Genomic DNA, 13,394 nt, shown 5'->3' on the forward strand with positions numbered 1-13,394 from the left:
CCTTCCTCTTCTGATTCAAGACTTCAACCAGCAACCCTTCCCGTCTGAAAGGGTTTAACATTACACAGCTCTTTCTCCTCTGTCCCTGTCTCTCTCCTCTCCAGAGGCCCACATTCCGTTGGTTCACTCCCTTTTCACAGCTTTTCACAGACATTTTCTATGGAGACATTTAAAGGCTCAGTTCCATTTTTTATAAGAGAGAGTTCAGTTCCAAGATTTATACTGGTCATATAGGAACGACCCAGGATGTCATTGTCAAAAAGTGTCACTTGTTCTGTGGCACTTCTCAGATTTACATCAGGGGTCTCAAACTCGTGGCCCGCGGGCCAATTGCGGCCCGCGGGATGATATTTTGCGGCCCCCTACTGGACATCAAAGTGTAGTGTTAATGCGGCCCGCGCGCAACTGTTTGCCGAGTCGTTGCGCGAGAGTTGGAAGTTTTATTTATTTTATCACTTGTAGGCTACCATAGCGCAGGCTCATGACAGCAACGTTATGTTAGTGACTTGACTTGGTTGAAACGTGAAAAGTAAAGTGGAAGCAAATGCATCCTCGCTATCTCCTCTGACTGCGAGCAGTGCTCTGCATGTCCGGCTGCACTGCCACTGTCTGTCTGTGTACGAGTCTGGTCCAATCACATACGCATCCTGTCAGCGTTTTTCCCCCTCACCCACAGTCTGCGAATCAGAGGCAGAGTAGGGGAGTAGGGCGGGTCTTCACAGACTGCATGTAGTATCTCTCTTTCAGTTCAAGTCGGAGCAGAGTTGACAGCGCATCTACATTAAACTCGCTCCCAGTTTTATCTCTGTGAGATAAATGTAGCTATTAGCCTATTTTCGCCAGCAGGCAGCCAGCAGAAGAATATGGCATTTTCAAAGATGGTCAGTAAAAGAAAAGTCGACTGCAATTCAAAGGTGAATGGGGGAAAAATATGCGTTCATCCTGAGTCCCAGCCAGGGGCGTAGCTGGAGATTCTGGGCCCCATGAAAAATTCATCTATTAAAAATGTGGGGCCCCCAATCTATAAAAAAAATTATTTATTGATGAAAACGCATAATATGGTTTTTACCTATTTTTTTTATAATACAGGCAATTATACTTTTGAGTCATCTACATTAACTTACTTTAGGATAATAATAAAACCATATTAATAAAAAGATAATAATAGTGTTCTCTGGGCCCCCCCCCCCCCAGTGCTGGGCCCTCGGAATCATCCTACCCCCCCTGGTCCCAGCACCAAACCAATTATGTGACTATATGCCAAGAAACTGTAGCTATTTGAAAATAATGTATGACTGAAGTGATGGAGACCATGTTTGAAGGCAAACAAAATCAAATCCCCCTCAGATCGCACAGCAACCAGAATAACTGAAATACTGGCTGGTGATTTGATTAAACAGCTTTGTGATAGAATAAAAAAAATGCACAGTGCATTTCCATAGCTGTGGATGAGTCCACTGACACCACTGAGAAGCCTAAAGAACCGTTCATGTTCTGAAGAACTGTTCATGTTCTGAAATGTTATTGCTAAAGATTGAGAAGATTGGATCAGTTGTACTTTTTTTTTGAATACTTGAAACCCTTTTTTTGTGGAATATTTGATGCGGCCCAGCCTCACCCAGACTCTACCTCCAGCGGCCCCCAGGTAAATTGAGTTTGAGACCCCTGATTTACATTATTACAAATATAGTAACGTGGTTGTGGCTTTTACAAATAGTGGTTAGCTTTAGAGATGAATGGCTATGATCACGGAGCAATAGTGTTAGGTGAAACAGAGACTAGCTCCTCGGCTAGTAGTAGCAGGCTCTCTGCTTCCTGCCACTACCTGCCCTGTGACTCTCAGAGCCCCCTGCTGCCCTGCACCTTGTGTGACGTCATCATTAAGATGACACACACATGCTATGAACCATGGATTAAAATATGCATGTGCGTGAGGTTGTGGTTTGGTGGACAAAATGTTTGATAAAAACGCTAAAACTGGGTCAATTTCGATAATTTTTTTCCCCCTCTTCATGAAAGTCAGCATTGGCCTAGTCACATTGTTGATTGAACAAAAATACAACCTGCAAGTTGGCCTTTAACACTAGCACAGCCATGGAGAAAATGTCACTGATTCCCGCCGGGAACGGGTCCGATGACCTGACAGCTTATATGAGAAATATGAGAAAAATAAACAGTGTAAACTATATAATTGCCTCTGAATATAAGAATATGAGGTTTACCACAATGAAATGTAGGTTTGAGTGACATAAATATATATATATATTTTTAATATAAAAAAAAATAAAATATAATTTTTTTTTATTTTTTGGATGGAAGAGCCACACATTGACAAGCAAAGAGCCACATGCAGCTCGCAAGCCATGGGCTGACCACCCCTGCGCTAGATGCTCACAAAGTGCTGTGACTTTCGTCTGTTCCAATGGCCCATTATGTGGAATAATGTTCTAATTACATTTTCCTGAAGTTATTTTGAAATTTCAGAAACTGTGCCAGATAAAACAGGTACTTTTAGGAAAAGTCATTGAGTGACAGAGCTGGAGCTCGACTGAGTGACGAGGATACATTTATTGAAAAATTATATGTTTTTATAAAGTGACATATTGTTTAAGTGATAGTTTTAGCGGTTGCCGCATGAGTGTTGTGTGTGTGTGTGTGTGTGTGTGTCTGTATTGTGTTCATGTGTACTTGTGAGTGGAGAGTTCAGTGTTTTGATGGCCTGGGGGAAGAATGTACCCTGACCTGACCAGTAAAAACATTTTGACATGGCACTATCTTGATAGTCGGAGATGTTCATCCCTCCATCATACTCGTACTCTCTCTTCTCTTTTTTCCCCTCCTCTTACATTCCTCTCTTCATCTATCCATCCTCCACCCTCTGTACCAAGCCATTACACTGCCCACCCTCGCCTTCATCTATGTTTATCATCCAGTCAGAATCTGTCCCTCCTGCTACTATTCCTCCATCCAGGACGCCTCCTCTGCACGCGCTCCTCCGCACCTTGTCTTTTTTATCGACCCTTGTTGCCTATCAGCCCTGTCTCTCCTTCAAGCCCTCCGTTCCGCTCTCTCCGTCATCCCGCTCCTTCCTTCCCTATAAATCTCCTCCCCTCTTATCGGTCTCCCTCGCAGCGGAATAGAAACCGTGTGGCTTTACTACTCCCAGAGGAGGAAGTATCCTCTCCACTCCAGTGGACCGCCGTGCCCTCCTTTGGTACACTATAGACTGAAGATACATTATATGTTCCTGGTTCAAAAGCTCCTATACTTTATTATTGGTGACTGGGTGACATTTTGCAACATTGGATCAGCTTGAAACATTTTCTTGACATTCATACGTCTACTTAAAACTATGAGAAAACTTCATTTTGTGTGACTATCCAGTTTGCTTGACATAGCTGAGCAGCTCCCTGGGAAATGTAATGTCTATTCCAGGGGACAACCAAAGCGGTGAAATGACCAAATGTATACGCAGGTACAGTAGATCATAGACCAGTAGACCAGCGGCACAGTGGTGTAGTGGTTAACACTGTCGCCTCACAGCAAGAAGGTCCAGGGTTCGATTCCCGCTTGGGGACCAGGTTTCCATGATGCCTGGTACCCAGGTGGGGTATCTCCCAGGCCTTTCTGTGTGGAGTTTGCATGTTCTCCCCGTGCTCGCAAGGGTTTCCCCCCCGATAAGATAAACCCAATGGAAAAACATGCACAACAACAGATCGCTAACGCTGTGGCGTCCTTGAGCACTTGGATTGGTCCCCTGGCGTGGCTCACGTTGACGCCTGTCTGCTCCCGGCTGCCCTTGGGGGGGAAAGGACGACGGAATGGGTTAATCGCAGAGACGAAACGCATCGGCAATCCTACAGAGACAATGCATGGGTGTGTGTGTGTGTGTTGAGGATAATTGCATGCCAATTAAAGACCTCTGAGCAGGTCCTGCATTATTATTTTATTATTATTATCTTAGCTGGGACATCACTGCTGCTAAACAGCACTTTCCCCGTGGGGGGGGGGGCTGTTCCGCTAGATAGCTGCTTGTCTCTGGGAAATGTGAAAAATATAATTTATTTAAATTTTTTTATTTTACTTAGTTGAGTAATCAATGGCAAGACATATTCCAAGTTGATGTTGATCAATGTTTCCATGACTATGCATGTTGCTCTTGGTACAGTATAATGTCGTTAAAAATCAAATGCACAGTACAGGACACAAAATGATTTAACTCTCTCTCATTTTAAGGCTACCAGCTTGTACACACCTAGAGCCTACACACTACAAGAGCCTAGAGTGGCTTAAAAGTCAAAGACAGAATAAAACAGATTCAGCTGTGTCAGGTACATAGGATTAGGGTGGCCAAACGTCCCGATTTGTGCGGTACAGTCCCGCATTTCAGCCCTCTGTCCCGCATGCCGCAAGAGAAGAACAATGTCCCGCATTTCAATAAGTGTCCCGCAATTCAATAAACATTATTATTATTATTATTATTATTATTATTATTATTATTATTATTATTATTATTATTATTATTATTATTATTATTATTATTATTATTATTATTAAATTGCTCTTACCTGTGTCCGATGAGATTCCAAAAAGAATATTCCAATTATTTGATTGTCATCTGCTAGATCCTATGTCCATTTGGGCCACGACATAACCCACCACAGCATAATGAATCGGGGGTCCCGAAAACTATTCAATGCGATTGGATAAAGCCCTCAGTCCAGGCTACTAGAAAAGTCCTCCCGGATGAATTTCATCAACACACAGCCACATACACAGAGTCTCAAAGGGAGTGCAACATTGGCCGCATACCACCATGCGGCAGTATTGGACTTTTGCGATCTCAGACTCAGACCCCGTTACAGCAGGCTCCCTGGATGGATAACAATTGGAAATAGCGAATAAAAGAAATAACGAGTATACTCGTTGTTGGCGGGGAATGAGTTAATAATAATATAATAATAATAAACTTTATTTATAAAGCACCCTTCATACAATAGAAAGCAGCCCAGAGTGCTTTGACAAAACAAAAAATAAAATTTACAAATACAAATTAATAATAAGATGCAGCACCCAGTAGACAAATTGCATATCACAAGCAATAAAATAACTAGAAAGAAATTTCTTTTTAAATAAAATGATTGAAACAAAAGGAGCTACTAAATACAATTAAAAGCCAAGTTAATAAAAAAAAATTATATACTTTGTACTTATAGCACATGCATGAGCCTGGTCTCTTTTGAAAGATGACACTTCACTTTTAGTGCTAATGAAATAGAGTAACATAGGTCTGAACATCAGTCCTAGAAAATATACTTTATACTTATAGCACATGCATGGGCCTGGTCTCTTTTGAAAGATGACACTTCACTTTTAGTGCTAATGAAATAGAGTAACATAGGTCTGAACTTGAGTCGTAAAAAATATATACACCTGGGTCCATAGCCTGAAGTATTGTGTAGTACATGTCCAAATATCATTATAAATCCGTTCAGAAATGAGTGATTAGGAGCAATTTTGGTAAAAAGTGAGAGAAAAAAAAGCTGCAGAAAAACATTTTCTCATCGACTCCAATGCATTAGGTAGAGTAGGCCTGTCACGATAACACATTTTGCTGGGCGATTAATTGTCCCAGAAAATATTGTTTTGAGAGATTTTTATTTTGAGAAATGTATTTCCCAAAAGTTTTCAATTAAGCTTTTTTTTTTTTTTTACTAATATAATAATAGCATAATAATGCAAGGAAACCGTTTCAAAGTGCAATAAACCTTTATTTAACATTGGAAGATATTTTAAATATCCTAAATAAAAAAATGCTCAGTTTGATTGTTTATTATAAAACAAACTGAAACTGGAAACAAGCCCTCTGTCTGGCTTTTTGTATCATCCTTTTAACATGTACATTTATTATTAATGTACCTTGCGGTACCATGTACAAAATGTTAATAAAGTATGAGGAAAAAACTGTGGAAACATAATAAATAAAAAGGCAGTGAAACTTTAATCAAATAAACACCAAAATATATACTATCTCTATTGGAATGGAGACTTCAGCACAGGATAAACTAGGGATGGGCAAAAATAATCCAGATCAATTGATCACATGATGTACTCGAGTACTCGTGGAGGAAAACGCTGTACAAAATAAACATCTTTTCCGGTGTTTTAGACCTTTAGTTTGAAACCCACCCACCGGTCTGGAGCGGAAGTATTGTTGTTGTTATTATCCTAGCAGAACGTATTGAGCGGACAACTTGTCTCGTCCGGTTCTGTGTTTTTGAGCTAATGATAAAACAAATGTTGAGATTGTTGGTGAACAACTAACTTTAGGTTAGTTTTAACATTAGCTACTAACGTTTGATGCAGCTACTACAGGCAATCAACGATGAGGAGGAAGCGCCAAAGCCGTATATAATAGAATAGTAGCCCTGTGGTGCGTAGGCACGACTCGAAACTACCTGTTATAATAAATTAATTCATGTTTAACTTGTCCCCGTGTCCAGTCCTTTGACTAGCCCCACCCGTTCATTCAAATCAAATCAAATCAAATTTATTTATAGGGCCCGACAACACACGTTAATGTCCCCATGGGCCGTACAGATCTTCTTTAAACAAGTCAAGAAGAAAACATAACAATAAGTCAAGAACAGAACAAGAACACCATAAGGTCCAAACATTTTTAGATGAATACAAATAAATGAAAGAATGCAAGCACTCCCAGACATACCCCACGCGAAGGTAAGGAAAAACTCACTAAAACCTAACAATAGGGAAAAAAGCTCCACAGGCAGTGTGGAGGAGAGAAACCTTAGAAGGGCCATTCAAGGGGGGATCTCCCTTCTTAGATGTTGGTGATAGTAGTGTTGCAGACGGACAGTTGGTAAGCATGCACTCATGTGTGTAGTGGAACACAGATGAGTGCATGCAATAGCAACTGTACATTTTGAAAAATTAAAGATAGAGCTAGTAGCGATAGCAACTGAACATTTTGAAAGATTAAAGATAGAGCTGATAGCGAATCTATTTGAGGCACAGGGGCGGCGCAAAGAGGGTCACGTCCTCCCCGTCTTAGTCAAGGGACATTTAACACTCCGGTCGTTGCTCAGGGACAGCCGGAGACAGGGAGATAGGGGGCGGCGCAGAGAGGGTCGCAAACTCCCCGACATCATCGCGGGACATCCGGCACTCCGGTCACCACTACGAGACCTCCGGAGACAGGGGGGCACGCAGAGGGGGTCAGAACCTCCCGGCCTTCGTCACGGGACGTCCAACACTCCGGTCAACACTCCAGGACAGCAAGTCATAGGGAGACAGGGAGACGGGACAGGCGTTAGACAGCTCATGAGATTGTAGTAGGCGGACATAGCAATAGATACAAGTGGTAGGCATATATGTGAATGGAGTAGATATATGAAGTAGGCGTATTATGTGAATAGAATAGAAGTACTTAACCCAGCAATGAAACCGCATTGACTGTTAATCTGTTAACAGTCTGTTAATACTGTTAATCAGTTGACAGGACCACGGACAGACGGCGGTGAATAACTGATCCAAGGCCTCGGAGGTGCATGTAGAGCAGTCACTACAATCTTGGCCAAGACCCCGAGGCATCCATCACCTTAGTCAGCGCCAGGAGACGGGCACTCAGAGAGAAGGGGGAGGGGGGGGAAGGGGGGGGGGGGGGGAGGGGGGGGGGGGTGAGAGGTAGAGAGTTCCCATGTTTGTGGTGCTGCAAAGGAGCAGACATGTAGTACCCTGTAGTGCCATGTAGTACCCCGTAGTGCCATGTAGTACCCTATAGTACCCTGTAGTGCCATGTAGTACCCTGTAGTACCCTGTAGTACCCTGTAGTGTCATGTAGTACCCTGTAGTGCCCTGTGGTACCCTGTAGTGCCACGTAGTGCCACGTAGAGCCACGTAGAGCCATGTAGTACCCTGTAGTGCCATGTAGTGCCATGTAGTACCATGTAGTACCATGTAGTACCATGTAGTACCATGTAGTACCCTGTACCCTAACTAAACTACCCTGTAGTAAACTACCCAGTGGTACCATGTAGTACCCTGTACCATAACTAAACTACACAGATTAATCTAAAGGTCAGTCCCCGACCAGGTGAGATCAGGGTAGGTTGAAGGAGAGAGAGAAAAGATGAGTCTTAAGCAGGGATTTAAAAGCTTTGACAGAGCAGGCGCCCCTGATGACGGCAGGTAATTTGTTCCACAGGTAGGGAGCGCGGTAGACAAAGCCTCTTCTTTCTTTTCTTTTTAACCCTAGGGGTCGATAGAAGCCCCGCATTTTGTGAGCGCAGAGCACGAGCGGGCGAGTATCGGGAGATGAGATCGGATAGATAGAGCGGTGCAAGCCCATTTAAAATTTTGTAGGTGAGGAGTAGCACTTTAAAGTAACAAACAATGTAAACAATGATGCATGTAATTGTATTAACGTTATTCTGTGTTGTAGCTAGCTATGCTATACGTTGTATTTAGTTTGTTAGCTATTTAGCTAATGTTGATAGCATCAACGCTAGATCTTTAATCTTTATTTAGCAGTCCAGTTTCTCCGGGCAGTAGCGAGTAACTACTTGGGTCTAAAAATAGCTACACTACAAAGAACACTACTTGGTTAAAAGGAGCAACACTATTGAGAAATGTAGTTAAGCTATGTGGCGTTGCTAGTGCCCCACGGAGCTCCCGTGCTGTACTCTGTAGTAAGGCCAGCGGCCCCCCACACGGAGAGTGACTGACAAGGGGTAGTGGTTCCGACTCATTAAAACAAACGCGCAAATAGCAATTAATCGCGCCCGTCAAAATCATTGCATTCATTTTAATTATTGCGCCGATTAATCGATTTATTGCTTATTGCGGCAGGCCTAAGGTAGAGTGTTCCACAGTTTCGGTGCATAATAAAAGAAGGCTAATTCTGACATTCAGAGAGAGAACAGAGAGAGAACAGAGAGAGAGAGAGAGAGAGAGAGAGAGAGAGAGAGAGAGAGCGAGAGAGAGAGAGAGAGAGAGCAAGAGAGAGAGAGAGAGAGAGAGAGAGAGAGAGAGAGAGAGAGAGAGAGAGAGAGAGAGAGAGAGAGAGAGAGAGAGAGAGAGAGAGGGCCCGGGGCCAGGCCATTGCACGTTAAGAGTTAAAAAGGTCCACTGAGCCCACCTCTCTAATTTCTTTAGGTAGAGTGTTCCACAGTTTCGGTGCATAATAAAAGTAGGCTGATTCTGACATTTTTCTGTGGGGCACTTTAGTTCAAGTTTCAAGTTTCTTTAATATTTGTCATACAGAAGTACAGAATACTTTTATACAAAATGCTTCTTACTGTTACGCTCCAGAGACTGTGCAAGACAAGATAAGTATGAAATAAAATAACATAGTAAAATTAGAAGTAAAAAAATGAGGTCACAGTGTTCAGTTTAGACATATGTACAATGTTCGATGCAGAATAGACGTAGTTACCATACAATATACAATACTGTGCAGTGTACTAATATACAATACTATATAGTGCAAGGCAGAAATGGGACGAGGTGCAATTAAAAGACTTGCTTCAGTGGACATAAGTGTTCTTGAAGGGGTGTACAATGTACAATTTGTTCCTCACATTTTACCCATTCACTCACACCTTCACACACCGACGGCGGAGGCAACCATGCAAGGTGCCAACCTGCTCATCAGGAGCAATTATGGGGTTAAGTGTCTTGCTCAAGGACACTTCCACACGCTGCCCGAGAGGAGCGGGAATCAAACCGGGAACCTCCGGATTACCAGACGACTGCTCTACCTCCCGAGCCACTATCCTGCAGCACTATTTGCTTAAAATGTGGTGGCATTCCCCTTTAAACAATGGCTCATGCAACAACACAATCCTCATTAAGGATCATAATGAACAACAAATGAACGACAAATAGAAAAAAACAGTCAAGTGCACAGATGTGTGTCGGTATTGAAATGTTTTGCCGTGCTACCTACTTTCCCTGGTGTTCAAGGAGATACTGACCAGTCTAATCCTGACGGAAATGTCACCGTCACAATCCGCCGGCGCAGAAAATAGTCATGCGTACCACCCGCCAATATATATATATATAAATATGACGTAAGCACATTTTCTCGCCTGCCACAAATTACATGCTCCGACAAATCTTGTTAGCGAGATTATTGGTGACGTGGAACTCTCATTCATTAATGTGTTGTGCATTAATGAATCCTCCTGATTTCCAGCTGTGATTAAATGCGAGTGGAGCTATTTCTGTCGAGGGGGTAAACAGAGTAAACAAGTTTATTATCATTCCCCCCCCCCCCCCCCGTAGAATATGAGACAAGACTATCAGAGAGAGAGAGAGAGAGGTTGGTACGTCACTGGAGGGAAAAACAGCTAAATGTCAGAAAGATTTTCTGATAGAAAAAAGGTCAATGCCGGTGAAGAGAGAGAGAGTGATGGAGACAGACAGAGAGAGAGAGAGAAAGAGAGAGATAGAGAGAGAGAGAGAGAGAGAGAGAGAGAGAGAGAGAGAGAGAGAGAGAGAGAGAGAGAGATAACAGAGAGATAACGATAGAGAGAGAGAGAGAGAGAGAGAGAGAGAGAGAGAGAGAGAGAGAGAGAGAGAGAGAGAGAGAGAGAGAGAGAGAGAGAGAGAGATATATTTTATCAGGAAAATTAACATCACTGTTGCATCCACTGAGCCCGGAGGTGATATGGAATTGATGGGAAAACAACACACAAACACACAAGCATGTAATGCACACACACACACACACACACACACACACACACACACACACACACACACACACACACACACACACACACACACACACACACACACACACACACACACACACACACACACACACACACACACACACACACCATCATCATCTTTAAAGCCAGGAGATGATTCAGTCGGCGCCTGTAATAGCCAGCAGAGAGATGAGCGGAAATGAGGAGGGAGCGATGACTGGATAGGATGGACGGATGAGAGATGAGAGAGGAAGGGAGAAAGGGTGACAGGAGCCTGAGGCCATGTGGAGGTGGAGGTGTCGGGTGTCAGGAGCCTGAGGCCACGTGGAGGTGGAGGTGTCAGGAGCCTGAGGCCACGTGGAGGTGGAGGTGTCGGGTGACAGGAGCCTGAGGCCAGGTGGAGGTGTCGGGTGACAGGAGCCTGAGGCCACGTGGAGGTGGAGGTGTCAGGAGCCTGAGGCCACGTGGAGGTGGAGGTGTCGGGAGCCTGAGGCCACGTGGAGGTGGTGTTACGACCCTGGCTCAAGGCCCGCAACCTATGTGCAAAACCGACACCAAAACCTGTGTATTAACTCAAAGTGCTACTATATTAAGGAATTACTAGTGTAAGCTAAAGGATAAGGACTGGAAGAACGTGACTATCTATTTGGTAACCCACACTCTTCTAAACACAGACCCTGCATGTGTGTTTCCCTGGCTGGTTTTAAAGCTCCCAGCAGGTAACCAATCACTAATTAACTAATTGGCAGCCCTCACCTGCATGCCCCGTGACACAGGAGTGATCAGGCCTCTAGTACATAACACCTCCCCCACCAAACTGGTTGCCCAAGAGGCAACCACTACACAACAACCCATAAACAAAACAAAAAACAACTGTGACCCCTTAGTTGTCAGGGCCACTACCACAACAGCGATAACGGGTACCACAAACACCGGTACTATGATCGTGAGAGGGCGTCTGCTAGCACGTTGTCCCTCCCACGAATGTGGCGAATATCCAAGTTATACGCCTGGAGGAACAAACTCCATCGCATCAAACGATGGTTCGAGTTCACCATGCTGCGAAGAAAAACCAAAGGGTTATGGTCTGTATACACAACAAGGGGTAAACTGGAGGATCCAACGTAAACATCAAAATGGTTCAAGGCAAGAACCAAAGCGAGCGCCTCCTTCTCTATAGTAGAGTAGTGCAGTTGATGCCGGTCAAACTTTTTTGAAAAGTAGCACACTGGGTTCTCCACCTCTAATGCATCCTCTTGCAGGAGGACGGCTCCAGCACCGAGGTCACTAGCATCCACTGCCAACTTGAATGGCAGTTGAAAATCGGGAGAAGACAGAACGGGAGCGCTAATCAGAATACCCTTGATGCTCTCAAAAGACTGTTGACAAGTCTCAGTCCACACGAAAGGTACCTTAGGACTGAGCAGATTGGTCAAAGGGGCAACAACAGAAGCAAAGTTCCTACAGAAACTCCTATAGTACCCTGCCATACCTAGGAAGCGCTTTAACTCCCGCCTGGTGATGGGAGCAGGGAAGCCCACTATAGCCTCCACCTTAGCTGTAATGGGGCACACATGCCCACGTCCAACCACCTTACCCAGGTAGGTAACCGTGGCCTGTCCAAATTCACATTTCGCAAGGTTAACTGTCAAGTTAGCATCACCCAACCGCTTGAACACTTCCGCCAGATGCTCCACATGTTGTGACCAAGAGGAACTGTGGATAACCAGGTCATCCAGATATGCCTCACAGAACGCTACCCCGGCCAGGACCTTGTTCACTAGCCGCTGAAACGTCGCTGGGGCATTTCGCATGCCAAAGGCCATCACTGTATACTGGCAGAAACTCTCTGGTGTGACAAAAGCGGATATCTCACGTGCTCGCGGAGTAAGCAGAACCTGCCAGTATCCCTTTAGCAAATCCAATTTACTTACAAAGGCTGCTGAACCCACCCGATCGATACAGTCGTCCATCCGAGGAAGAGGGTACGAGTCCGGCTTGGTTACTGCATTAACTTTACGGAAGTCAGTACAGAACCGATGAGTGCAGTCTGGCTTATCAACAAGCAGGCAGGGGGAGCTCCACGCACTAGAACTGGGCTCCGCAATGCCATGTCTCACCATATAGTCTACTTCCTTACTCAAGATCCGTCGTTTTTCCGGATTCACCCTGTAGGCATGTTGCTTAATTGGCCCTGCACTACCAACATCAATGTCATGCTCGAGTACATTAGTACGACTAGGGACATCAGAAAACAAACGTGTATGCTGTCTAAGTAGGCGCACCACATCCGTACGCTCAGGAAGTGGCAAGTACGACAGGTGTGAGTCCAAGTCACCTAGTATCTGGGTGTTTGGCAACCTGCCCTGAGAAATCTCCTTCGACACAGAACAGTCGGCTACAATAGGAGATGCAGAAACTGTTAGAATAGCCACAGGCTTGACCCCTGACTGGTCAATCTGAGCCCTATCATTGTACGCCTTCAACATATTGACGTGACATAATCTACTCTTGCGCCTGCGGTCGGGAGTTTTAATCAAGTAGTCGACCTCACCAACTTTGCGCTCAACGGAGTATGGCCCACTGTATTTAGCCTGTAATGCAGACCCAAGAATAGGCGAGAGAACCAACACCTTGTCTCCCGGTGAGAACACCCTA

This window comes from Notolepis coatsorum (assembly GCF_963971535.1).
Source record: "Notolepis coatsorum genome assembly, chromosome: 13".
Classification (NCBI taxonomy): domain Eukaryota; kingdom Metazoa; phylum Chordata; class Actinopteri; order Aulopiformes; family Paralepididae; genus Notolepis; species Notolepis coatsorum.